This window comes from Protopterus annectens, chromosome 14.part0 (genome assembly GCF_019279795.1).
Source record: "Protopterus annectens isolate FY-2018-M chromosome 14.part0, PAN1.0, whole genome shotgun sequence".
Lineage (NCBI taxonomy): Eukaryota > Metazoa > Chordata > Ceratodontiformes > Protopteridae > Protopterus > Protopterus annectens.
This window is the reverse complement of record NC_056748.1, coordinates 223,172,843-223,200,498: the sequence shown is the minus strand read 5'-3', so window position 1 is coordinate 223,200,498 and position 27,656 is coordinate 223,172,843. Positions and strand designations below refer to the sequence as shown.

Below are 27,656 nucleotides of genomic sequence, written 5' to 3'. Positions count from 1 at the left end.
CTTGTTCACCCCTCTCTAGTATGTCCCTTATTTTTGGTCCAAATAAGGTGGAATGATCATACAGGGAGTTGATGAAGGGTGGCTTGAAGCTTTCCACAAAATCACACGAGCACATCCAGGCACTGCAATGTATGGTCATTCCAATGACTGCTGCTCTCACTGCCTCATCAGCTGCATTTAAAAGTAGACGCATGTAGAAATGCCAGCCAGAATGCTAAAAGGGTACGCTGTACAGTGACATTGTCACTTCATTTCTTAAGTGATTGCAAGTATAAAATTTAACATAGCAGATCAAAGCAGTTAGCGGAATTAAAACCAAGGCAACCGTCTCCTTTACACATTTTTATTTAAACACCATAAGATCACAAAATTAAAAAAACTAAGTGTTTTCTTCCATAACTACTAGGACTTCATCAGAGTTTGCTACAAAGTAACACACATTCCTTTTAAAAAAAGTTGATAAATCAAACTCTCTCTATTGTACCAGAATAAATCCTAATAGAAGAGGTGCGAACATGCACACTTTTGTAAAGTGGATTCTTGTTTTTAACCATCATTGACCTAAATATTGCTGTAATAAATAGTAAATTACAGCTTTAGAGTAGCTAAACATTAATAAGTAATAAATGATAAAAATCTCTGTCTTAAAAAAAATCACTGAAAATCGCAGCACAATAAAAATTTCACCAAATGATAATTATATAAAAAACCTTAGCTATCAATTGTGTTCGTGTAAATACTAAAACACAAATATTTGTAAAATGGAAGAAGCATGAAGTACATAATAACATTTGTAAGGTGAGGTTAAAAACAATTTATCAAATATTACCTAAATAAATCAAATATAAGGGATATTTTTATCATTTATTTCTTGAAAAAAAAAAACATTCCCTATCCTGTTTCCTGTGGCAGGATTTGCCAATGAAATCATTGCAGGATCAGATCTGGAATTAGAAAATAAAAATACGTAAGAATGAGAAATGTCTAACTGGCTTCTTAGAAGCTGTAGACTAGCTGTCAGTGATATTACAAGCTGCAATAAAAACATCCCACAATGCTGAAAAAACAGAAGAAACAGACATGAGTTGAGGAAATTCCAGTTGTTATACATCATATTTTTCAAAGACACTCGACTATCATTATGCTCCCACCAAAACAATTGGTTCATCCTAGATATTGTTTCAGAAAAAAAGAAAATTCTTCCAAGGGACTAGCAGAAGAATCACTCTCCTCAGAATCAGAATCAGTCGCACAGAAAAAATGGAAATCTTTCCCTCAAAATCATTTATCTGTTCATTATATTGGGAATCATCAGAAAATGAAGAATTATTTTTTCTTTTATCAGTAAAACCAGAATGAGAGGGGTCTACAACCAGAACTAAGGCCTGAGCTAAGCCCAACAAATCATCCCTGTCTAATGTAACTGAGACAGAGGACAACAGCAGACAGGCATTTCGCACTCCTTCCTCTGAGACTGACAATAGTAGTCCTCCCATGTCAGCTCCACCAGCTGCACAGGATTTGGTGACCAAAGGAAACTAAGGAAGAAGATGAGTGGTCTGAGGAACTAGAAATGATCTCATCATAGTCACCTGTCTACAGATGAGGCAAATTTGAAGCCTGCTGAAGATACAAAGGCTGTTTAGACATTTTTTTCTTTTTATGGACAGAGGAAGGAAGAACCAATGACTTGGTACTTTGTTCCATGGTAAAGCCAAAAATGAAGCCTGAAGTCCATGAATCCCTTACAGCAGCAATCAGTAAAACAGGTAAGTACCAAAAAAGCAGTGCTTTCAACATAAAATACAATGACAAGCGCACTATACACTTACCCCAGCTAATAAACGCAATTTAATAAGTTCTTACAAAAAAAATTCTACTACACTTTTTAAAAGTTTTACTCTAAAGAAAAAGTAAAACCAGACTTTTAATTGATTGAAAAGCCTAGTGACAATCCAATAAACATAAAATATCTAGCATAAAATAAATTATTTTACAGGAAAAAATAAAGCTTCTGTCATAAGATAAAATGTGGAAGTTTCTTTCCCTGAAGGGAATTACTCTGCTCAGCAATGGAAAAACTCTAGCTGTCAATCTTTTAAAGTCCACAAGAGAGGCATTCCTCAGCAACAGGAAAGCTCTTAAGGGCTTGGCACCCAAACTAGTGTTTTTCTCCATCTCTGCTTGAGCTGGTAATGCTTTGGGCATGTGAAAGGTGCCCTTACACTTTGGGAAATGGCTGGCTGTTATATTATTAGCAGGATATAACCCATATAGCTAAGGCTACTGCAGTAGTGATCAAATGATAACCATTAAGTGGTTCTGAGGTAAGTAAACCGCTGATAGCCCCTCACACGCACAGTATCCTGTCTATGTACACAAATATACACCAAAAGAAAAACTCTGTCAAAAAAAAATCACATTTTTACACAAAACATACAGATAAGCATTTACACATACATTTCCCTTAGAAATGTAATGACAGTCCTAGAAATAATTAATTTCCTCGCAAAACACAGTATTTCAGTAAGACAAAAGTTTTCCTCAGAGATACTAATTTAGTGGAATGTTTTAACCAATAGGGAACTTACCTGAACAACCTTGAGGTCAATAGCCGACTGACAGTTCCTTAAAGCCAACAGAAGGACCTCTATTTTGAGGCAAAAAAAAAAAAAAAGATATAGCGATATTTACACTGTTGATTGTCTTTATATAGAGCACCTCTCAAGCCTCCAGACAGATCAGGTCGAAGGTTTCCTTAAGCTTTGGCTGATCACAAGGAGTAGGACCCAAATAGCTTGGTCTACTGCAACAGTGAACTATATGTTGAATATCTGAGAAGGGTTTGGAAGCTGGCATAATGGCTAAGATGTTAACCTCACTGACACATGGTAAAGGGCTTGATTCTCACCTTTGAAGGAAATTGGCTAGTCTTAAAATGACCCACAAGGGCAGCCTGCCTAGTACTTACCTATGATTCTATGAAGCTTAATGTTAGAGGGAGACCGCAGTAGACCGAGACCACAAATGGCACTGTACTAGTCAGATACAGTTAATGCACACAGAGCAACAAACCTAATCCAGACAAAAGTCTGTTTTACATCAGATGTAGGGGTGGAAGAAAATGTGACTGCAATGCTCTGTAATGTCTTAAAAGTAAAGAGAAAAAAACTGAGTTATCATATAGCTAAGGCATTGAGTGTATTACTTATACTGACTTGCAGATACTCAATCATGACAATGAGAATGAACAGAAGAAAAAAAAAACACATGAAGTGTTATATGAATATAAAAGTTTGATGCACTGTAAAAATGAATTATCAGGGTAAGCTACATATGGATCCAGGTCTGACCATACTAGCACTGACTCTTCATTTAAGGAAAAAGGTTGATGAGCAGATGGAAACACTACAGAAAATGGACGCTATTAAAACTGTCATGCCCTACACCATGAGTTTCTTCTGCAGTAACAATAACTTTAGATGAAGATAGGATCTGTGTAGAAGAGATTAGTGAATATAGCAATACAGTGAGACACACTATACACATGGTATGACACCATAATCAACATTAATGGTACAAGGGTATGCAATAAACTGAATCTCAGCTCTGGATGTCTTCAAATTAATCACCAAAGCAATTGAAGCATTATAAATTTTTCTACCACATAGGCTTAGTGAGGTATGAGACACTAATATATAATGATAACATTTTGGAACATATGATGCAAGTAATAAAAAGCACAAAAATGCAAAGAACTTTTAACAATGACATTATAATGTATGGCAGAAATGAAAAAAGGTATTGTTCATAGGTTTGTACTAGGCTATTGGCCCTAGGGCCTATACAGGCCTAGCCATAACAATTCCCTGGCTATTTCTTCCCACAGTATTTACTTACCTGGACCTCTGTCTAGCAGGCCGACTGACGTTATCCCCAAGGTGAATTTCCTATCTCCCATCCAGTCATCAAGGTTCCTTTTGAAGAGGGCCAAAGAGGCGCTCTGCTTGACATGTATGGGCAGTCTATTCCAGAGTCTGGGGAGTCTCTGGGTCAGGAACCTATCCCTCCAGCATGTTTTGTTCATTGTGATGACAAGGTTTAGATCCCTGAAGCGTGTGGCTATGAGGGATTGGGATTTCTTTAAGTGTAGCATGTCCAACAGCTCTGGGTTTGACATGGCCTTGTATGTTAGGCAGAGATCGCCTCCGAGTAGACGATATGCGACAGAGTATAGGTGGAGTTTTTTTAGATGGTCAGCATAGGGCATCTGCTTTAGGCCTGTGATTCTTTTAGTGAGATATTTTTGTGGCTTTCCAGTTGTTGCATATGTCTTGAGAGGTATATACCAAATGGGGAGTTGTATTCTATAATGGGTCTAATGAGGGATGAGTACAGTGGGACAATGACCTCCGTTTTTCTGGATGAAAACCCCTTAGTGATGAGGTGTGCCACATAGAAGGATTTCCTGACTGTTGTGGCGATGTGGTTATCAAAGGTGACACCACTGTCCACTTATGTCCCTAAGTCTCTTATCACACTTTAGGTGTTTCGTGTACTACCACCTATGTGGTAATTCACGGGTACATGTTTTTTTCCCAAAGAGGATAACTATACATTTCATGGCATTGAGCTTGAGCCCATGGCTCTGGCAACAAGCATCTGTTTCTGTAAGGCCCTTTTGTAAAATATCCACATCATTTGGAGATTCAATAATGGCTCCCAGTTTGGAGTCATCTGTGAACTTTGTTAGCCAGAGTCCCTTAGTGTTGGCCTGTACTTCAGAGAAGTAGATGCCAAGCAAGAGCAGTCCCTGGACTTAACCCTGAGGTACTCCACTTGTCACTTGTCTGGAGCTGGACTTGGAATCTGCTACATTTACAGTGTGGGTTCTGTCAGTAAGTCAGTTGGCAACCCATCGAGTGACGTAGGGATTAATGGAAGTAAGGCACTGAGAAGGTTAGTGGACAGACTGAAAGAGAATGGACTTGTATTAAATAAATTTAACTATGAATGACAAAAATATTATTTTAGAGTTATCTGCATTTATGTTTTTCAGGAATGGCATGTTTCTAAACCATTGAAGCTGAAGGCAACGCATGGCTTACAACCTTCAACCAATGCAAACAAAATCAAAAGACTTTTGAGCAAGGCCACTTATAGCTGTAGATTCATAACAGATTTGTGCACAATTGCAGTTCACTAATTATTGAAAAGGATACTCTTTTATTTGGGTAATAAAATGGGAGGTAACAGAGATGCTGGCTCCATGGTGCAGTGGGACAATGCCCTGACTGTGTCCACCTGATTCAAGTTACACTAACAGTCTGGATGCCGGAACAGTAAGGTTGGAGGAATGGTAGTGATTTGCCTGTACTGGTTGCTCATTTGGCAGGAATTGGTCTGGCTATTCCACAAGTGCATCAGCTGGGGGAATGCCCAAGAGGGTATCTCCACAAAAAGGGACCAGGTAAGCAAAACCTCAGCTCAGGAGTGTTTGCATTCAGTCTCATTAGTGTGGGTGTGTGAAAACATGCACTCACATTATGTGCTGCTCGGAAGGCATGGTACCACACTTCTAAACAAATAGAGGAAGGGCTGTGTCTAAATTAAAAAAAGTACAATCAGGCTCAGAATGACAACTTGAAAGACACTGGATCTCATTCTCAAGACCAGCACTTAAAAGGAGGGCCCCAAGAGGAAAATGTCCACAGGAAGAGGAGAGGACCCCCCCCCCCATGGGAGGATGTAGATGTAATGGCCAGAAAGGATGGGGAACAAATGGGCTTATGGGCTGCTGAATGCGATCTGATGCTTATGCAGACAAAGGGACACTAAGGGACTCTAACTAACAAAGTTCGCAGATAACTGCAAACTGGGAGCCATTATTGAACCCCCAAATGATGTGGATATTCTACAAAAGGGCCTTACAGAAACAGATGCTTGGTGCCAGAGCCATGGGCTCAAGCTTAATGCCAAGAAATGTATAGTTATCCCCCTTTTGGGAAAAAACATGTACCTATGAATTACCACATAGGTGGCAGTAGACTAAACACCGAAAGTGTGATGAAAGACTTAGGGACACAGGTGGACAGTGGTCTCACCTTCGATAACCACATCGCCACAACAGTCGGGAAATCCTTCTATGTGGCACACCTCATCACTAAGGGCTTTTCATCCAGAAAAAAGGAGGTTTTGTCTCACTGTACTCATCCCACATTAGACCCATTATAGAGTACAGCACCCCATTTGGTATGTACCTCACAGGACATCTGCAACAGCTGGAAAGGCTGCAGAAATACCTCACTAAAAGAATCACAGGCCTAAAGCAGATGCCCTATGCTGACCATCTAAAAAAACTCCAGCTATACTCTGTGGCATATCGTCTACTCAGAGGCGATCTCTGCTTAACATACATGGCCATGTCAAACCATGAGCTGTTGGACATACTTCACTTAAAAAAATCCCAATCCCGCAGAGCCACACGCTCCAGGGATCTAAACCTTGTCATCACAATGAAGAAAACATGCTGGAGGGATAGGTTCCTGACCCAGAGACTCCCCATACTCTGGAATAGACTGCCCATACATGTCAAGCAGAGCGTCTCCTTGGCCCTCTTCAAAAGGAACCTTTTGAACTGGATAGGAGATAGGAAATTCACCCTGGGGATCACGTCAGTCGCCCTGCTAAACAGGGGTCCAGGGAAGTAAATGCTGTGGGAAGAAATAGCCACAGAATTGTTATGGCTAGGACTGTATAGGCCCTAGGGCAGACAGCCTAGTACAAACCTATGAACCTAAAATGAAGAGGGAGTGCAGAGTGTAGATAAAAATGTGATTAAACACAGACATAGCAATGTCATATTTGAAGCAGTCCAAGCATGTTAGAGGTGGATGCTAACTCAGTAAGACTTGGTGTAGTCAATAAAGTGTGGTCTTAAGCCAAGCACAAATGGGGCATCAGGCGGTAAGCAGCATATGCAAGCAGATCACTGTCATTGTTAAGAAGTTATAGACAATGTGTGGGCTTGTCAGCATTTTCACGTCTTGTTTTAGGAAGGGCTTTACATTCACTGCAGATCATATACTACCATCAACTACTTGTAATAAAGCATCTACTTGGAAATTGCACATTTGTCCTTAAGACTTCAGACATATTAATTTGCAGTAAGAAACAGGAAGAGAACAGACAATTTCTTATTTGCTTGTCCAGGCACACTATGATTTTTGACACCCTTTTCTGGTGAAAATTCATACTAGAGTTGAATATTCTTATGTAAATAAGATTGGTGAACATGTTTTTCCTACAGCAATGATACCAACAGACACACAAGGTGAAACAGGAAAAAGACAATGCTTCTCATAAAGTGAAAGAATACAATAGCTCTTACATATGGTGCACAGAGCAAAATTAACAATGAGAACTCAATGCTGAGGCATCCAATATGCAATGAAGAAATACATGGGAGATGCCGGGTAAATGGTACAAGGTTGATAGCAATAAAGAAACTCCAGACAAAATGCATTGATGTAGCAAATGAAGGCCATATGTGGATACTAAATAACACAACACCAGTGAAGGAAAAATATGGTTTCCCAACATGGATGAAATCACAGAGAAAATGCTAAAGACAACTTGTTATATTAAATAGCTGCATAACACAAGACTGCTACTATACAATGTCAGGGCTCCTCAAATATCCTGGAATTCAATTAACCATTGACATTATGGATCTATTTACAACAGAGAAATCAGGAACTACTTGCATACTGCCACTCCATTTGCCTTGCCCAGTTTATCACAATATAGTCTCCGAACTTATGCTATACCTCTACATGACAGATAAAAGTAAATGGTAATACAAATGTGCTTTTAGGGGTAGACATGCCATCTGAATTCTTCAAAGTGCTACAGCATTCCTGTCTCTAAATATACTATTTCTGAAATAGTACAAATGCAAAGAACATGGAATAACAGTATTTCTCTTTTCTCATAGCTGGTGATCATTGGAGATGATATATTTAGGGATAAGAAAGAGTGTGGGGCATAGCCACCAAACTGGGAGTGTGAGGATGTCTCTCACCTGTAAAATGCTTTTAAAACAACTGACCTTCATTTATAATATTTGTCAAATGAACAGAGGGGCAGTGAGGTTAGGAAAGCAGACTGCAAGCTATTTATTATCTGGAAAGCAAAGTGGGCCCAGAAAAGATGATTCCTTAAGATTCTCCATTAAAGGTCCAGTACTTTCTACATACACACATATAATATAATTTTGCAACACACACTCTACCACAGAAACAAAGAACTTGTAATGGCCACTGCTATACTTCCACCAGTTCCAGAATTTCTTCTAGTGCCAAGATATAACTCACAGAAAAGAGACTTCTTTACTACTTCAAACCAATAATTTAGATTATTTCTTGAAAAATATCAGTAAAGCAATAATAACTGCCACAGCAAAAGGTTTCCTTTTGGAAACAGTACCTGAACAGTATACAAAAAGCCTAAAGAAACTCAGTACACCCTCACTCTGGAGCTACACTTGTAAATGTATTATTCAAACATACCTTTAGGAGCAAAATAACTTGCATGAATGAATCTGGAGTGACAACAGAGGTGGTTTCAGGAAGACAGACTATAGAGAGAAAGATATTAAAAAAAATAACAATGTGAGGGAAGGGCCAAGGAACATTCTTTCTCTACAGGACAGACTGTGTAACATAACACATGATGATTTATTCAGTCCAGACCACAAACATATAAAAGACAATATATGGCAATGAATTAAATGACTGATGAAAGAAATTCTATTACCAGACATTGCTTATTTTTCAAACATTGGACTGACAATGCTGCCTCTATGGTACAGAGAAATAAATCTGTGACAGTGACCCTGACAACACGTTAGGTTATAAAGTCTGTGTGCTAAAGAACCATGACACAGGGATGAAAGTGACCCTAAGGGAAGGAAAAGGCTTGGCTGGCTGTATCACTGCTACCTCATGAAAGCTACATAGAGAAGAAGCAGTCTAAAGGCTATAATCAGTATTCTGGCCTGCCATAGAACTGTAGCTGAATGTTGGCGTGCGCATGTGTGTGTGTGTGTGTGTGTGTGTGTGTGTGGTGCCCTAAATGCACAAATACATACTTTTGTACTGTGTCTGTTTGTGTGGATTCTGCTTTATTACCTCAGATTAAATGAAAAAACTGTGACTATCTCCAGCTCATAGAGCCAATATAAAACATTATGGACTGTACATCATCAAAGTCTTTTGATCTTTTTTTTTTATTTTTCTTTTTTCTTTTATTTAACATTTGTTGACCGGGAAAGTCCGACTAGGTTCCACAGACCCTGTTTTCAGCGGAGGCCCGGGGAGAAATGCTCCAGACGCATGTCTTTAGAATTTATGATCTGGGCTTAGACAGGGTGCTGTTGCTGCCTCTGGCCAATAATTTGTAAAACAGACCCAGTGATATACATCAGTGGCTCTGAGATTCAGAAATTGCCAGCCCTGCACGGAGTGACTGAATGAACAGGGCTGGACACTCAAAATAGTTCCCAAAACTCCAAAACTGCATTTTTGTTTGTTTGTTTGTTTACTAACTAGATAAGTGAGCTGGTCTGGATATTCTTTCTAGCTGCAACCCAGGGTACAATGCAAAGATAATACAATGTTCATAAACTTTTCATAAATATATAAAGAGATGAATAAAGTAACGTAGGTAGCCCGTTGTTATAGGCACTGACAGGCAGTGAGTGATCTTCTTCTTCTTTCGGCTATTCCCGGTTAGGGGTTGCCGCAGCAGATCACCTGTCCGCTCATGATCGGCAGTGGAGTTTTACGGTGTCGAGTTGCCAGCCCAGCACCCAAGCTTCCACAGAAGGCACACATATGCACGCACTCACACCTAGGGCCAATTTAGAGTGTCCAATCCACCTACAGCATGTCTTTGGGATGTGGGAGGAAACCGTAACACCTGGAGGAAACCCGTGCGACCACAGAAAGGACATGCAGACTCTGCACAGAAGGCACTCCAGCAGAGTATCGAACCGGAGAACCCCTTGCTGTGAGGTGGCAACGCTAACTGCTGCACCACCGCAGCCGCCCTTACAGTATATAAAAGCAGTGTAGACAATTCATGCATAATTTTCTTTAACTCATCCCCCACAGTGGTGCTCTTTTGAGTATGAACTCTAAATCTCAGTGGGTGTGGCCTGGGCCAAAATAAAGTTATTGCCAAGCACTTCAAACAAATGTGCATATCTCTAGAACTATAAGTATTATTATAAAACTGTAAATGGCAAACTATGCATCACAAAGAACCCCTTTACATTGGTTGGATTCATTCAGTTTTAGATTTTAAACTTGATTTTATAAGTGATAATAACCACAGTAAATATGAATTACGTAATATTGTAGTGTTTTATAAACAGTTAAGAATATCTCGGTAACTTGCATTTTGTGGTCTATACTACTTATAGCGAGAAAGGTTATAACTCAGAATTGTTAGAACAAATCTACATCCTTCTTCAAAGAATTTATAAACATTGCAACTGAAGTCTGTCACCTGGAAATCATTACAATTAAGTCAAGAACAACCAAGATTACCTCTTGCTACAATGCATGGACACAACTTAGAGATTTGCTTGACAAGCAATAATAACTGCATTTTAGATTTAATGCAATGTATAATAACTTGAATAACTTGATGGTTAATGGACACTCCTGTAAATAGTTGTTTTTCTTTTGTCTGTAAGGTTTACTTGAAGTTTTTTCATTTATTAGATTCACAAATCTCTGACTGTAAATATTGTGATTATTTTACAAATTGAAAAACTTAAAAAAAAAAGAATACCTCAGTAATCATTCAAGCAACACAATTACTACTAGCAATATTTTCATCATGCAGCTGTCAGCTTACATATGAGGCTAATCAGGTCTGTCTTGTCACTTTGATATTTAGAGAAATATGAAAATTATTAAAAATAAAAATAGCATACAAATGATATTCAATATCACTTTTTCTGCACTAAACAGAGGGCAAATGTCATTACAGTTGTGCTTTTACTGCATGAGATTTAAGATAAATCTCCTTATACCATGTATGTGGCATGGTTATGGACTTATTTATGCAAATATAAACAAGCAAAATTTGATGTCCAGAGGTGTCAGCAGAATGCAACTGAAGAAACACCTGGAGACATCATTAGGAAGTACACTCAGTTTTGATCCTACATACAAGTAGTATACACACATTTTACAAAACTAAGTAAAAATCTATCTTACCATGCAGCCAGATGTTCTAAAAGTTGTAAGACAAATTATCAAAAACTCAACAATATTTAAAAAAATGAAGTTAGAGGCTACTTAAATGGTGTTATTTAGTGAAGGAGCTTGGGTTCAACTTCCGTCTCTAAAGCAGTGACATGTATAGGTTTTAGAGTGATATATCTTAAGCTTTGATCTAAAATCTTTATTAATTTAATAAAGTAGGTTCCAGCTAGCCAATGTATTTTTGCTATAACCCCTTCCCACAGTGTGATCTATAGTGAGTTTTTGAGGATATGTTCTTGAGAGAGAACTGGAAACCTCTGTTTTAATTGAGAGTTTGTGGTGTAACTGAGGACAGAAGTTTAAAAAGGATCAATCTGAATGTAAGCCTAGTAACACTGCTGAACAAGCCATAACATGAAGTGTAAACCATTGCTAATTGACAGGATCTGAGACAGACAGAGAAATGGACAGACAGAGATGAACTATTGTACCTTGCTTACTGTGTTTTGTTGACTATTTGAATTTTGACTAGAATTCAGGAAAACCATAAGTAGTACATATTCAAGCTTGGGCATCAGAAGGTTAATTCTAGGAGCCCTCCTGGATTCCCTTGTAGGAGTTTTTGGACCATAAGCTCTTTTTGCAATTTACTGATACAGTTGTTCCCCAAGGGATGGCAAATTTTCATCCACATTAATCCCATGAGGATGGAGAGTTCACTGACGAGGACTTCTTCTAGGCAGCCATCAGGGTTGTTTTTATCTGACTTAGGCCATACATAACCCCATGCCTGATGGCTGACTTCACTAAATGTGTCATAGCTGGAGTCCACTAAATCTCTCCTTTCCTCATATATTCTCATGAGGTCTACAGTCACTGACATGGTTCAACCACACCTATATTCCCTGTTCTAGCTTTTTCCAGTACCTTGTAAGTCTTCACTTTCTTAGTAGAGATCATGCAATTTGAACCACCACTCTCTCTCCCTGGATATGTGAGGTGGCATCAGCTGCTCCCTCTCATCCTCCCTACCCAGCTCTTCCACAGCATAAACTCCTATTCAGACTCAGGTCACCTGGGCCATATCCACAATTTCCTTTCCAGACCACAGTGTTAGGCCCAATCTGAACTCCTTTATGATTTTATCAACATGTTTCCTTATGGCACTTAAGAGATAATGCGAGTCAAGCTTAAGGCCTGGATTTTTATGACACTGTATTTACAAATACAGGAGTATTAATCAAGTCTTGCAGCCTGCGTGGATCACTACCTTTTAGTCTCTGGTGTGTACTAAAGGCCATGTAGACAGTTTATTTAGTAATTATGGTTGACTTGCTGTGGTCATCTCAGTCACACTGTTGTTGAGTGTGCACTTTGAATACCTTCATGAAACTGCTAGACTGAATTGCCAGTATTAAGGAGAAAGTCATCAATATACAGATCTTTAATGCAGAACATTTGGTCAGCTGAGAAATTAACTCTGGGCTACTTCAGCCTTTGTTGTATTTAACAAAAGTGGACATTTCCTGAATGAACCCTAAACAACCTTTCATAGAGATACCTTTGTACCTATTTCATAACTCCTACACCCAAAATCCACTGCCCTGATTTTTTCATACTCTGAAATGGTTAACAGTTTTGAACACTAATCATTATTAGTAAATATGGCACCAATTAGGAGATCCTTCTCTGTGTTAGAGAAAATTTTATCAGTGATAAGGATATTATAGACCTTACTAAATCCATGCTGTGCCCAGGAAAACAGTCCATATTTCTCAACAAAGTCAAGATCTTGACTGTAGGCAGTTTCTTCCAATTATTTAGACAGATGGTACAGATTTCCAATAGGTCAGCCTTTCTTTGGGTCCACAGGTAAGAAGATCTTGGGAAGAGGGAGTCTAAGTTCTTGTTTAAGCTGAAGGGGACTACAACTTTGCTAAATGACAAAGGAAGAATATGGGGCAATGGGAGTGCTACAGATGGAGTTGCTATTTTTAGAAATTTGGAGTGCAGCAACTAGCATTTCACACAGCTGTCGTATGTAATTTTCTCTACAAGTTTCCTAACTATATCTGTTTTGATTACTTGGAAATAAAAGGGTGATGTTCTGGAAGGGTGGAAGAGGAGCTTCTAGCAGGCTTATGGATAAAATGCAGCCCTAAGGAACTTGGAGGAGATGGAAAAAAGTTATTCCCAGGGGCTGTTGGGAGTTAGAAGTAAAAGTATGGCTGAGAATACAATGAAAGGTAAATTAGTATAGATAAGAGATTCAATATAACTTTACTTTTACTGAATATGTCCTTGCCTATCACTGACCTCTCCCCACATCCCACAATAGTTGAGTATCCAAACAACCCCCAGGTGTCCTCCAAAAATTTTGGTTGGACTATACTGCCCATTTCATGCACATGTAAGAAGATTTTGTTGTATTGTTAACAATCTGACAGTTCCTTCTCAGATCAAGAAGATTTTAGCAATGATGGAGATTTTTTAGAGGTATGACAAGTCATACACATTCATTTACTTTTATATCTTCTCATTTCACTGGATAAAAGTTTGTTGTAGATTCTGAATAACACATCAACAACCTGATGTAGTACAGTGAATGGATCTGTCTACCTAAACACTGGGCTCCAGTCAGTGGTACTAACTTCCATCAAGATGGGCATTTCCATCCCAGCAAGGAGTAACTTGCTCTCAGCATTAATTTTGTTACCCTTCTTTTTTCTTGAAAGACTAACAGGAGTTAACAGGGTAATGGCTACTTAAGGAGCTGATTAGAAAACATGTATTCATAAAGCACCATGGTCTTTCTGTAATTATTATATTGAATAAGGAGCACTTTAAAAAATTATTTGGATCTGGAAATTTGGAATAGGGTGTGCCTGGATATTAGCTGTTCATAACACTGTTTAACTGCACACTTCCAGTTTAGGCTAAAATGTCTTAAGACAATCTCAGGATGTCCTTAGTGCAGTCTTTTACCATTTCCAGTAAGGTCTCCTAAAATAGGTAAACTTCTGAGGGGAGAGGAATGTGTCTTACTTCAACTAAATATCTAGTGTGGTCAACCAGTAGCAGCTGGAACACTAGCCAGTTTCAGGACTTTTCTTTAAGGGAAAAGCAATTGTTCAGAAGCTTAGCATCTATACCATGCTATAAATATAAAATTCTGCCCACAATCATTAATGCAGGGTTATGCCACTTCTGTGGAAGGTGCAATACTCTTCTTATGCACAACTTTATATAGCCAACAAAAGTATTCTTTGATTGGGCTGTAGCTCCTCCAACTTATTAGTGAATAGATCCCCACTAAGACATCCAGTCTGGTCATCCAGACATTCCATACTTGCTTATCCTGTCAGCAATATGCAAATACACTCCCCTCTCTTGGTGTGACAGTACCTGGTGTCTCCCCCAAAGCTTACTTGGCATGATGGTGGATGATATACAGTCCCTGCTCCAACCAAGAAGTTCTGCAATCTGTCCACATTAAGGGTGCACTGGTCAACATGGAACAATTTCTTTAGCAATACAGTAACAATATACACCTGCTAGTGAAGTACATAATGAATCATCTTTATGAACGAAAACTGGCTGCACTATGATAGCTAGATTGTTTGGTGTTATAAATCACCTCTGACCCTTTGTGCTGGCTGTTGTCAGACTTCTGCAAGTGTAAACCATTCCAGCCTCCATCACAGGGGTCCGTGACACTGGTGTTAAATACTGTGCATACCTCTGCCAAACTAAATCACACTTTTTAGAATCCCACCTTATTCTGCTTATGTATCCTTGGTCCCAAAGTCTGAGAATCACTACCTCCACATCTAAAACATTCAACCTCCTGCACCAAATTCCAGTTCCACTTCTTCACAAACAAGCACAATGCAACTGCCCTCCTTCAGATCACATCACCTAACCTATTATAGGTTCATAGGTTCATACTAGGCTATCTGCCCGAGGGCATTTACAAGCCTAGCCCATAGTTTTGTGGCTTACGCCACCCCTTTAGTATGGGGAACTATACCCATTATTTTGCTGTGCCTCTGTTGAGCAGTGACACTGAGGTAATCCCTGGGGTATATCTGCGATCTCCCATCCATTGGTCAAGATTTCTCTTGAACAAGGCCAGCGAGGTGCTCTGCCTCACATATACCGGGATTTTATTCCACAGCATAGGGAGTCTTTGGGTGATGAATCTATCCCTCCAGCACGTCCTATTAATAGCCGTGTCGAGGTTTAAGTCTCCCGCCCTTGTGGCTCTGACGGATCTAGATTTTTGAGGTGAAGCATATTCATCAAATCTGGGTTTGACATGGCCTTGTATGTTAGGCAAAGGTCACCTCTGAGCAAGCGGTGCGACTGAATAGAGCTGGAGTTCTTTCAGTCGGGCAGCATAGGACAGATGTTTGAGACCCTTTATCCTTTTGGTGAGGAACTTTTGTGGCCTCTCCAGCTGCTGCAAGTGTCGGGTCAGATACATTCCGAATGGGGCATTGTACTCAATCATTGGTCTGATGAGTGATGAGTATAGGAGACTATGACCTCCCTTGATCTAGATGAGAATCCCTTCATGATAAGGTGGGCAATGTAGAAGGTCTTCCTAACTACTTTAGCTACATGGGTGTCGAATGACAGACTACTATCAACCTGGGTCCCCAGGTCCCTGATAACTTCTTCTGTGCTCAGTGGATTGCCACCTATTTGGTAGCTAGGGGTAACCTTGTTTTTCCCGAAGGGTATGACTATGCATTTTTTGGCATTTAACTTTAGGCCATGGCTCTGGCACCAGTTATCCGTTTCTGTGAGACCCTTCTGAAGGATATCTGTGTCAGATGTGTTTTCTACTATGGCGCCCAGTTTGCAGTCATCTGCAAACTTTGTCAGCCATAACCCTCCTGTGTTTGCTTGTACTTCGGAAAAGTAGATGCCAAACAAGAGTGGGCCCAGGACTGAGCCCTGTGGTGCAGGGTATTATTACTAATAATTAATTATATTCTATCAGCACCATTCTCCCTCTCACTCTGAATTTTACAATGGTTCACACAAATTTTCTACTCCTCTATGAGTGTATGATGGTCTACTGAGTACTGCAGTCAACCCTCAGTGTCTCAACAACCTATACATACTTTACATATGTGGTAAATCTTTAAAAGTTTGTAAAACTGTTTTAACATTTCATGTTAACTCGGACATGATTTACTGTTCTGTAGTGAAAAACTATTTACATTTTTCCTGTAGAGCTAAAATCTCTCTATTTTACTCATTAAAGTTTGATTCCCTTGTATTTACAAAATATATTGCTAGCTCTGAAGGCTTCTGGCAATGAATTTGTGCCACGACATTAAGACAATCACACTGTATAGTTCAGTGTTATTCCAGTGTAATCTCTGTGTGTTCCCGTTCCCTTCTGTGCAGCTGAACAAGGCACTCTGAAATTCATTATAAAGGTCTTAGGCAGAAGCTTTAATATAATCTGCTTCTCCAGACTTCACTTCTCCTTATACAAGGTATTATGAGAAAGCAGTAATACAATCCCTAAAGAGCAATTAATATAAAACAGTTTATATCAGTTCTTCACAGTTATTCACATAAAACATCTTGTCTAACAAAATTAAAAATACTTTCCTTGGTGTAATGCAACAGAGAGGACTCTTGCTTTCCACAGTTAACTTTATTTAAAGTATTTCATAGTGACAGCTGTAGTGTACATGATCAGTGTAACTTGAAGACACATCTGACTTTTTGAAACTTGCCATTGAATGACACTTCAGTTTATTCAAAAGTTAAGTTCTAGCATTCCTCTCAAATGACCAGAATTTCACAGAATGTCAAGATCTTTGCCTCACATTTTTTCGACCTTCCCTCATAAAATGTACAGATTTCTAGCATATTATTTAGGACTGTGGTCACTAAATAATGACAGACATTTGTGTTTCAGACCTCATATCCTTCAGAAAATGCATGCTAATCTAAAAGCTGTCATTATAACAACTTTCTAAACTTATGAAAGCAATACTTAAACTTTGTTCATGATTTTGGACCTTTGTCCCTCTCATTAATTTTAGCCTTGCTCAGAAATCTTGCATTAAGGGGTTGAGATATACGAGGTCTAGTTAATCAATACTGATTAAACTTTAAATGGACATCTAGGATGAAAAACAGCTACTAATGAAAGTTGCCCAAGCTGGGTATCAAGAAACCTATACAGGCTGCAGAAATACCTCACTAAAAGAATCACAGGCCTAAAGCAGATGCCCTATGCTGACCGTCAAAAAAACTCCAGCTGTACTCTGTTGCATATCGTTTACTCAGAGGCGATACTATATTCACTACTTCTGTAGTAAAAGAGATAAAACGTAAATCAATAAAGCCACTGAACAAAGCACGCTCAGGACAAACATAAAAATCACTCCAAAATAAAATGTTTATTCGCAACAGTGATACAAACAGGTAAGCCCTTTTGCATGTTGCTTTATCAAACCTTCTAAAAGACTTAATCAAAGGTATACTTCTAAGCCGCAGTGTTGCAGCAGTGGCGTTACTGCCTCACAGCAAGAGGTTCTCCCATTCGATTCTCGGCTGGAGCGCCTTCTGTGTGGAGTCTGCATGTCCTCCCTGCGGTCGAGTGGTGTTCGAAAGACATGCGTAGAATGGGCGTGCCTTTGTTGAAGGTTGGGCGTCGAGCTGGCACCTCGGCACCCATAAAAAATCTACTGCCAATCATTAACGGACCGGAGTTCTGCTGTGGCGACCCCTAACCAGGAAAAGCCGAAAGAAAAACAACAACAACTATATTCACTACGTCTAGTATAGTTGGTTTACACTTTGATTTTCATTTTCTAGTAATTGCTTTTTTGGCAGCCACCATTATTAGATACAGCAAAGCCTTATCATGGCTAGGCAATTCCGATTCTGTATCATAGCTCAGAAAAATAATTTCCCTTGTAGCAAATAGTTATTTTCCTTCGCAATAAATTAAAAGGAATAACAATTTTTGAATCTCGGAAAGTACTTTTTACAGAAAGGGTTCTGTACCCATGTAATGGTCTAATGAAGTAGGCAGTGAAAAAGAAATCCACAGAGGCATTTAAAAGGACATGCGACAGGCACAAAAAGGGAGTAAGGCAGGGAAGGACAGAAGGTGCAAGGCTAATGTGCTTAACTGGCAGACTAGATACGCTTAGTGTCTCTTTCTGGCATCACTGTAATTTAAATATTAGCTATGAAGCAGCTCATATGATATTTTTGGCAAGTTTGACACTACCAAACCCACACGTCTGAAAGCTTACATTTCTCATACTAGTTTGCACAGTGTTAGTTCTGAATCTTAAGTGAAGCTACTATCTGTATCAGACAGACAGCCACTTTTCAATGTTCCCATATTCTATAGCTGTATCATACATATCTAGATTTATAGTAAAGAACTGCAAATTCTGGCATGTGCAAGCTAGTACAGAGCTACTTTACATGCCAGGTTCTCCTGTGGCAGTGTCTTATTTTGTATGGATAAAATTGGGTGATGAAATGTCTGGTTCTGGAGAATTTCATTGCAATATGCAGTGTGCAGGGGATGTGAATCAGATGATGACACTTAACTTGGGGCCAGCATAATGGAGTTTTTGGCTTTAAAACTATGCATTAAAAATTGTGAGGTTGTTGGTCTTGATGGTGTTTTAGAATGATCCCTGGAACATTAAGTTTGATTTTTCCTGTTGCATAATAGTATACAATAAGGGACAGGAGCGACCCCCCCCCAGTGATACCAATTATTGTAATGCTACTAACCACTAATGCAAGATAAATTGTCACATGGTACAGTGGTTAACACTGTTGCCTCACAGCCCTTGGCCCTCCAGTTCATTTCTCAGCTGGAATGCTTTCTGTGAGGAAACATAATGCCATTCTTGTGTCCTCATGGTTTTTCACCATGTTTACCAGTTTCTTCTCACATCCCACAGACCTGCCATAGGTGAATCAGTGACACTGTAATGTGCCCACTGCTGTGAATATTGTATGTGTGTGTGTGTGTGTGTGTGTGTGTGTGCGCGCACATGCACATGTTTATATATATGTGCAACAGTGACAAGACTGCCATCCTAACCAGAATTAGTTTCTCTGCCTATGCTTATACATGCAGCTCTACTGCCTCCCTAAAATGGATATCAGAGAATGAAAGAATTAACAAATGGGTGTGGTAAAAATCAGTAAATGCAAATAATGAAAGGAATTCAATTTTCTTGGTTATATTTTTGCAGGGTTTTTTTGTTTTTCACTTAAAGATCACTAAGGAACCATGAGTGCACCCTTCCGCTCTTTATTCTCCAACGTTTCTGCTTTTGCTGTCTCTTGTATGCATTGTCGCTGTATAGTTTTCTCATGCACTTTCCTATCCCCAAGTTTGAGAAGTGGAATTCCATTCATGCATGAAATCATAGGAGTTTGGCATGGCTAAGCTGTGAACACCCAGCAAGACCCCTGACTTCCTCTCCACTTTTCTTCTCTCAACTCTGCCCAAAGAAAAAATGCTATCAAATGAACCAAATTAGTATGCCTTAGTTACTGCCTTGCTCTCCCTCTCTCCCTCCTTTTATCCTGCTAACTACCAGGCACTTCATAAACATACAAGGCGCATCTCTCTCTCTCTCTCCAAGTGAATAACCATCCAAAAGGGTACCTAAAACATGAATGAATACCAGAGCTTTGGGTACTGTTTATCTTTATTGAAGTCCATAATGCTGATTATTGTGACAGCAAGATCTTAATATATTGTGCTTCACTTAACAAATTCATTGGTTAAAATTAGTTACATAGTAGTTATTAAAACAGATACTAGCAGTTACTTCCAAAACTTCTAAGAATTTCTTTCACTGGAAGTAAAGTTGGTCTATGTCAGCTACTATGGCACAGAGGGCTAACACCCTAATATACTACCCAGGTGACCAGAGTACTGATGCAGCTAGCATGGGAGGATGGGAGTAAGCTGCTACTGTCAGCTCACCCATCATGGGGGGGGGGTCCTAGTTTGCCACTTGGGTGGCACCTAGCAGGAGCACACTGGGTATTGCTCCCATGGAGCAACAGCCTGTGAGTATGTACTGCCCATGTGCATTACCATATAGCCAAGACAACATGCAAAGGCACCCCTGTGACAGATAGCCACAGAAGAACTGGAAGAGCCACTGTGAGGGAGGGAGGGATGTGCCCCATTGGGGGAAGGGACCAGCCACTCTGCAGGGCCAGCATGTTGACCTACTTTTTACCATTTTTACTATCCGACTCTCTCTGTTGGAAATGAATGGACTGATTAGGCTGCCTAGGCAGGAACAGATGGACCATAGGTATCTCACCTAGCCCACAGATATATGGCTCAACCCCCCCCCACACACACACACACAAAATGAATAGTCCAATTAGGTACAGGTAGAGGAGACAGTGGGCAAGTCCTGTGAAGGAAAAACAAAACTAATGTTGGTCTTTCCACAGGAGAAGAAAATATTAACAGTAATGTCATATTATACAAACTATATCAAAAGACAAAGTTAATATGCACACTAAAGAGAATGAGGAAAGGAACTCACTGTGGAACACCCTCGCTTAAAGTAACTGTATTTCTAGCATCTTTAGTAGTGCAACTGTATACATGTAAAAATTGGATTTTTTAGAAACTACATTTAATTTTGTTAATATCTGAAATGTTAGTGCAGAAGAAAAAAACATAAATTGTAACTTCGAAAACAATGAAAATGTCTGTAAAATACAAATGGACATAATAATAAAAGACACTATATTGAATTTACATGTCTTTTGCCAGGAGGCACTCCTCATTTTACCTTCTCCAATGTGGGGATGGGGATTTCTCTCAGTAATACTAACTCCTAGGTTGCAATAACTTGGAATAAAGGAACACTTGACATTCCTGGAAAAGCAAGTAGCACATTGATCTCTGAGGTACTATGATCTTGTAATTAGAATACTGAGTGAGGAAGCACAGCCCTCTACACTGGTGATGCTGGGGAGCCATGGCCATCACATACTAACTTCCTATTACCTTACACAAAAAGGTTATTTTTTATTTCAACTGGAAAATGTTCCACTAACTACTCTCATGAGGCAAAACACCTACTGGAAATGGGATTTTATTAGCCTATCCAAAACCCTGACAATTTGCAGCTCATAAAAAATCTATCCTTTTTACAAACACCCACCAACCAAATCTACAGATTTATTGCCTTATCTTCTCTTTATAAATGCTACTAGTCCTCAAAAAAGCTAATATATGCCAAAAATCATACTGATTTACTTCTTGTATCCTTCACATCCAAACTACTATAACTAAATGCCTGCCAAACTAGCCAGTAAACTTACCACACATCCCTCACACCATCCGCTGAGGTCTCATTCTAATGATGCATTCTGTCCTCACAGTGCTGTCAAGTCACATCAGATTCCTATCGATACTGCATAAAGAGCTTCTCTCATCCACATAGTTTTCTAGGCAGGTGGGGAAAAGTAGTAAATTAGCCCAATAAACCCTATAACACAATGTCACATACTATCCGTGCTTTCTCAGTTTTAGAACCAAATCTTGATCTCCTGACCACCGTTGTTACATCTAAAATGGATACAACTAATCTAAAAACCAGTTACTAGGATTTCTTCAACAAAGATACATCTGCCAATGCTTCATTCACTCGGCACTTTACCTGACTTCCTACAAATCACCTCTCCATTTAGCTCCCGATTCACATCTCAAACATATTAACATTAAAGCAAGTTATCCTGGCAACACAAGGAATTTGTAAATATGTATCTGCATGTTACTTGTTTATAAAGCACAAGGGCTGTACTTCAATGATGTACACTAACGTGCTATTGCTTTGAAGTGATTGCTTATGTTAAAAAGATACTTTCTGAACTCAGAACAAAACGAATGAAGGCAGGGTACGGAGTACTGCAGGAAAACAAAAGCCAAATAAGTAAAAAATACTGCACTAAGCCTGCAGGCTAGAAACGTACTGTAAACTGTTAATTCAATAAAAGAACAAAGATACACACAAAGTAAGCACTTTCACGACATTCAGTCACTTCATCAGACAACCTGTCTGATGAAAGTTTTTGAACTCACCATATATCTTATCTTAAAGTACAAGTACTTCAGTTGTCATTGCCATGACCTGTATAATTACTTTGTCACAACCACTGTAGGAATGTTTTATCTCCATGCTCTGCACCAAGACGACATCTGAAATAGGACACTGTAGAGCAGCACATTACCCCAGAATAAAATTATTAAACAGAATTTATTCTTATTTCAACATTATGGAATCATCCATAAAATAAATGTAGTATTTAAACAATTAGGTCCTTTGTTCAAAAACCTTTTAAGTCCAACTTGACTCCTGTCAAATGCCGCTCTCAACATCAAAGGCTTACTAATGAGTTTTAACGGTTAACACTGCAGATACCTTGCATTAACTTTGATGATTTGGCTAAGGCAAACTAGTCTAATGTTTCACTATCACAATAGCCAACTCTGACTCCATTACAAGACCTTTAATCTGTTAGTCAGTAGTAGGAATGCAGACGATAAGCAGTCATCAAGAAAATACATCTATTCTTTCATTTTATATTCTGAAGCTGAAACAAAACTATGCAATCAAATTAAATGTCGTCTGTAATTACTGCCTCAGGGAGAGACGGCATTGAAATGTTTTTTCAGAAAACGAACTAAAACTACACATTGGCTCGCTACAGATAAATTAACACAACAGCATGTGCTGTTATACTGTGATAATGCAAGGCAGTTCAGGATTTTATTAATATGCCAAGTTGATTATATTGTTTTCATGCAGCCCTCTTAACTGTGCACTGTACTTTTAAATATATATGTCATTAATTTAGTATAATCACTGTTTCCACATGTTTGGCTCATAAATAAAAGCAACCCAACTTACATCAGGTTATCAGCCCACATAAAAAATGAACAGATGGATAAGGTAAAAAAAAATGTAAACATAAACTACAAGAGTCATGATGCTGGCATATGGCAGTGCACAATATGCAAGCCTTGCTTGAGTCTAAAAACATATCAAAACAAAATATAATGAACATTTGAAAAAAATGAAAATACTATATATGTGTATATATATATATATATATATATATATATATATATATATACATATATATACACATACATATATATATATATATATATATATATATATATATATATATATATATATATATATATATATATACACATATATGTATGTATCTGTATACAGGTCTGAGAGTTAAAGGTTCCTTTTGAAAACGGCCAAAGAGGCACTCTGCTTGACATGTATGGGCAGTCTATTCCAGAGGCTGGGGAGTCTCTGGGTCAGGAACCTATCCCTCCAGCATGTTTTGTTCATTGTGATGACAAGGTTTAGATCCCTGGAGAGTGTGGCTCTGAGGGATTGGGATATCTTTAAGTGTAGCATGTCCAATAGCTCTGGGTTTGACATGGCCTTGTATGTTAAGCAGAGATCGCCTCTTGAGTAGACGATATGCGACAGAGTATAGCTGGAGTTTTTTAAGACTGTCAGCATAGGGCATCTACTTTAGGCCTGTGATTCTTTTAGTGAGGTATTTCTGCAGCCTTTCCAGTTGTTGCAGATGTCTTGAGAGGTACATACCAAATGGAGTGTTATATTCTATAATGGGTCTAATGACAGATGAGTACAGTGGGACAATGACCACGTTTTTTCTGGATGAAAAGCCCTTAGGGATGAGGTGTGCCACATAGAAGGATTTCCTGATTGTTGTGGCGATGTAGTTATCGAAGGTGAGACCACTGTCCACCTGTGTCCCTAAGTCTCTTATTACACTTTCGGTGTTGAGTGTATTGCCACCTATGTGGTAATTCACGGGTATATGTTTTTTTCCCAAAGGGGATAGCTATACATTTCTTGGCATTGAGCTTGAGCCCATGGCTCTGGCACCAAGCATCTGTTTCTGTAAGCAGAATATCCATATAATTTGGGGATGCAATAATGGCTCCCAGTTTGCAATCACCTGCGAACTTTGGTAGCCAGAGTCCCTTAGTGTTGGCCTGTACTTCAGAGAAGTAGATGCCAAACAAAAGCGGTCCCAGGACTGAACCCTGAGGTACTCCACTTGTCATTTGTCTGGAGCTAGATTTGGAGTCGGCTACTTTTACAGTGTGGGTTCTGTCAGTAAGCCAGTTGGCAACCCATCGAGTGACGTAAGGATTAATGCCCAGCTTAGTAAGTTTATCTAGGATTCCAGAGTGGGGGATGGTGTTGAAAGCCTTGACGAGGTCCAGATAGGCTGTGTGGACTGCCTTACCCTTGTCCACGGCTCTGGAGACTGATTTGAAGAAGTCAGTCAGGTTCAGGAGACAAGATCGGCCCTTCACGGACCCAAACTGAGTGGGGTCCAGTGTTTGAAGGTTGCCAATGTCTTTGTTTATAAGTTCCATGATAATATATTCCATGGCCTTGCAGATCAGGCTCGTCAGACTGATGAGGCAGTAGTTCCCAGGATCCAAGGTGGATCCCCCCTTGTGGAGTAGGACAACTGTAGCTGTACGCCACTCAGTGGGCACAAAGCCTGAGGTGAAGCTATGATTAAACATGACACTTAGGTGAGGTGCCAGTTCATTTTGTAGTTCATGTAGTACACAGCCCAGGATGTCGTCTGGTGCCATGGATGCTGCATTCTTAGCTTTGGAGAGTGCTGTTTGTACCTATGTGGCCTTTAGCACCGGAATTTGGCAATCCTTTGGTCTTGAGATGGGCTCTTTAGGGGGTGAGAGGGGGGTGATATTGGCACTGAATCAATCTGCCAGAGGTCACAGTACAACTACTTAGAGCTGCACAGGTAAATAATGAAAAACATTATGCACTTACCCTGCAACAGGTGACTTAGTCTCACCTACTTTCAATACATCAGGGAAGAAAATAAGTGACTACCCATAGTTCTGAGTGAACAAAGCTGTGTTTATTGTTTAAGGTGTGCAGCAGCTGCACCAGATTCCCAGACCATAGCACCTTTATTCAAGTCAGGACATAATTAATTATTTTAAAGGGACAGTCTCAAAGATTTTTTGTTTTCAGCCTTTGTTTACATTTCAGGTTTGCCTTTCTGAGCATGCTCACCTTTGGCTGATGGGGGTGGAGGAAAAGTGCCTGAAGGAAGTTTCGAAGGTGTTTTCTCAAATTGCGGTTGTACTAACAGCTCTCCTAGTGAGTCATTCATTAGTTTAATCTGTGCATTTTACCCATTGAGAAAAGTAGCCTTTCTGGCTTTTTATGACCTGACTGCTCCTTCTACTCTAGAAAGCACATCAGTAATGCAAAGCTTTTAAAACATTAGTAAACAGATGGGTTTTTTTTTTTTGTTTTTTCATTTCATATTTTATTCTGTGCTGATTGTGGATCCTGGCCATCTACAACAATTTTATGGCATGGCTTCTGAGTTAGGCAATCAGTAGTGGAAATCATATTACTCTTTCTTTCATGTTTTACTGTATTCTGATTTTTGAAAACTAGCCTGGTGTAGTGACTTTATGACCTGCTAGTAATTCCATAGAAAGCAAGTGTGTGATGGTTAGAGCATTAGTAAACACAGTATTCTGTTTGTTTTTCAGCTTCTACTTTGATATGTGCTGATTTCTGAATACTACTAGACACATGCACTATTTTTATGAGTGAGCTGTTTGTACATCTGTAGAAGCATGAGTGTTGCAAAATTTAAAAACTTGTATACACTGATGTTCCTTTTCCCTGGCACAGCTATTTTTATTTTAAGTATGAGCCAGGAGCTGGGGGCATAGTTCCCCAATCCAATGTATGGTGGAGAGGAACACAAATACAATGATTAGTTTATCCTGGCAGCTGAAGCATGACTGGAACTGGGGATTTACAGGATACTTAAAATTAAAATGGCACTGTGGGTGGGAATTAAAGTGACATGTCGAAGTGGGCATGACTTCTGTCAGCTTAACATGGACCCTAATTTTAAATGCTGGGATTGTCCTTTTAATTTCATCTAATCCAGTAGTTCTATTTATATGTGGAAGAACAGTAAATATATCAATTTATGAACTGATGCTATAGGCAATGCTAATTTTGCAGAGTTGTCAGACACACTGTACTTTTCCACTACAACTCCAAAAATCTTGTGAAAGTCATAGTTTAACCATGTTCCATTCCTGCCAAATAATGTACTAGCAAGTTTCTAAACCAAAAGCCTCCTTAAAATATAGAGACATCATGCATACTGTCTGTCAAAAAACTCAGCACATCCTTATCTACACAATTTATATTTATATTGTTGGCTTTCTCCCATTTTTAGCTTAATCTTCTACACAAGTTTTACATGTGCTTTGTCTGATCTTTTTTCAAGGTACCTGACACACTATGTGGCACTTAACCACAGAAGAAACAACCTGTGCAAGAAAGTGAATGAAATGAAAATGAAAAGAAACCACTTAGAAAAAAAAAGTATGACAGAGAGAACGTACCCCACTAGCTGCTGGCTTGATGAGGACTGGCAGCTCCTTCCAGAGTGACAATATCACAAGAATGTCCTGGTTTGACAAGCCAGGAGAGACTGACACCACAGACTATGGAGGCCGGCACTTTAATAAGATGCACTGTTGTTCATGAATCACAGCCACTGACCAATGGAAGGCTACGTAGCATCATGCAGACTTAGACCCACTGTAAAATGGGCACGACAGCACAACACCCATGACAGATAAGTTCAACATCGACTCTGAAGCTAAGGAAAACAAAATTTTAAGAAAAATCAAAACACTTAAAATGTTAATTTTCTAGCTTTACTAAAAAATAAGGACTTGATTAGGATGATCCTTGCATGACAATATACTACAAAATGAAATAGCATTAAATGAAAATAATCAACAGAAGACTCAGTTTTAGAAGTTAATATCAATACAGTTACAAAAACATAAGGTAGGACCTTACAAAGTTGAAAGATATCAACCCCCACCTTACAACCATCAGTGAAGCTAAACAAAATCAAAAGCCCTACCTTAGAACTTATCAATGGTTTACTGGTATTTCACTATTTTATTGAGTTGTGAGAATCTTAAGAAGCCTAACCTTTTAAGAAGCCTAACCTTATATTTCCAGGGTAGTTTTTAGCCCTTATATTCTTTAAGTGAGTAACCCAGAGGTGGGCAGAATAATGATGAGTTGGAGCATTTACTTGTTGGCTCTATCCATGATGATATGGGTGCTAAACCGGGAGTCAATTTGCTGTTTCCCATCCATCTTTCTAAATTACATTTAAATAGAGTAAATCTGAACAAAATCAACAAGACTATTTATTATTGAG

General features: G+C 39.1%; 1 protein-coding gene across 1 annotated transcript in view; it reads right to left on the bottom strand.

Moving 5' to 3' along the window:
* Window positions 1-27,656, bottom strand: part of LOC122788918 (inositol 1,4,5-trisphosphate receptor interacting protein) — a 404,634-nt gene that overhangs the window by 268,449 nt on the left and 108,529 nt on the right. The window contains exon 2 of the mRNA XM_044055948.1: window positions 26,818-27,077. The gene's annotated coding sequence lies outside the window, so the exon portion shown is untranslated. The remainder of the gene's footprint in view (window positions 1-26,817; window positions 27,078-27,656) is intronic.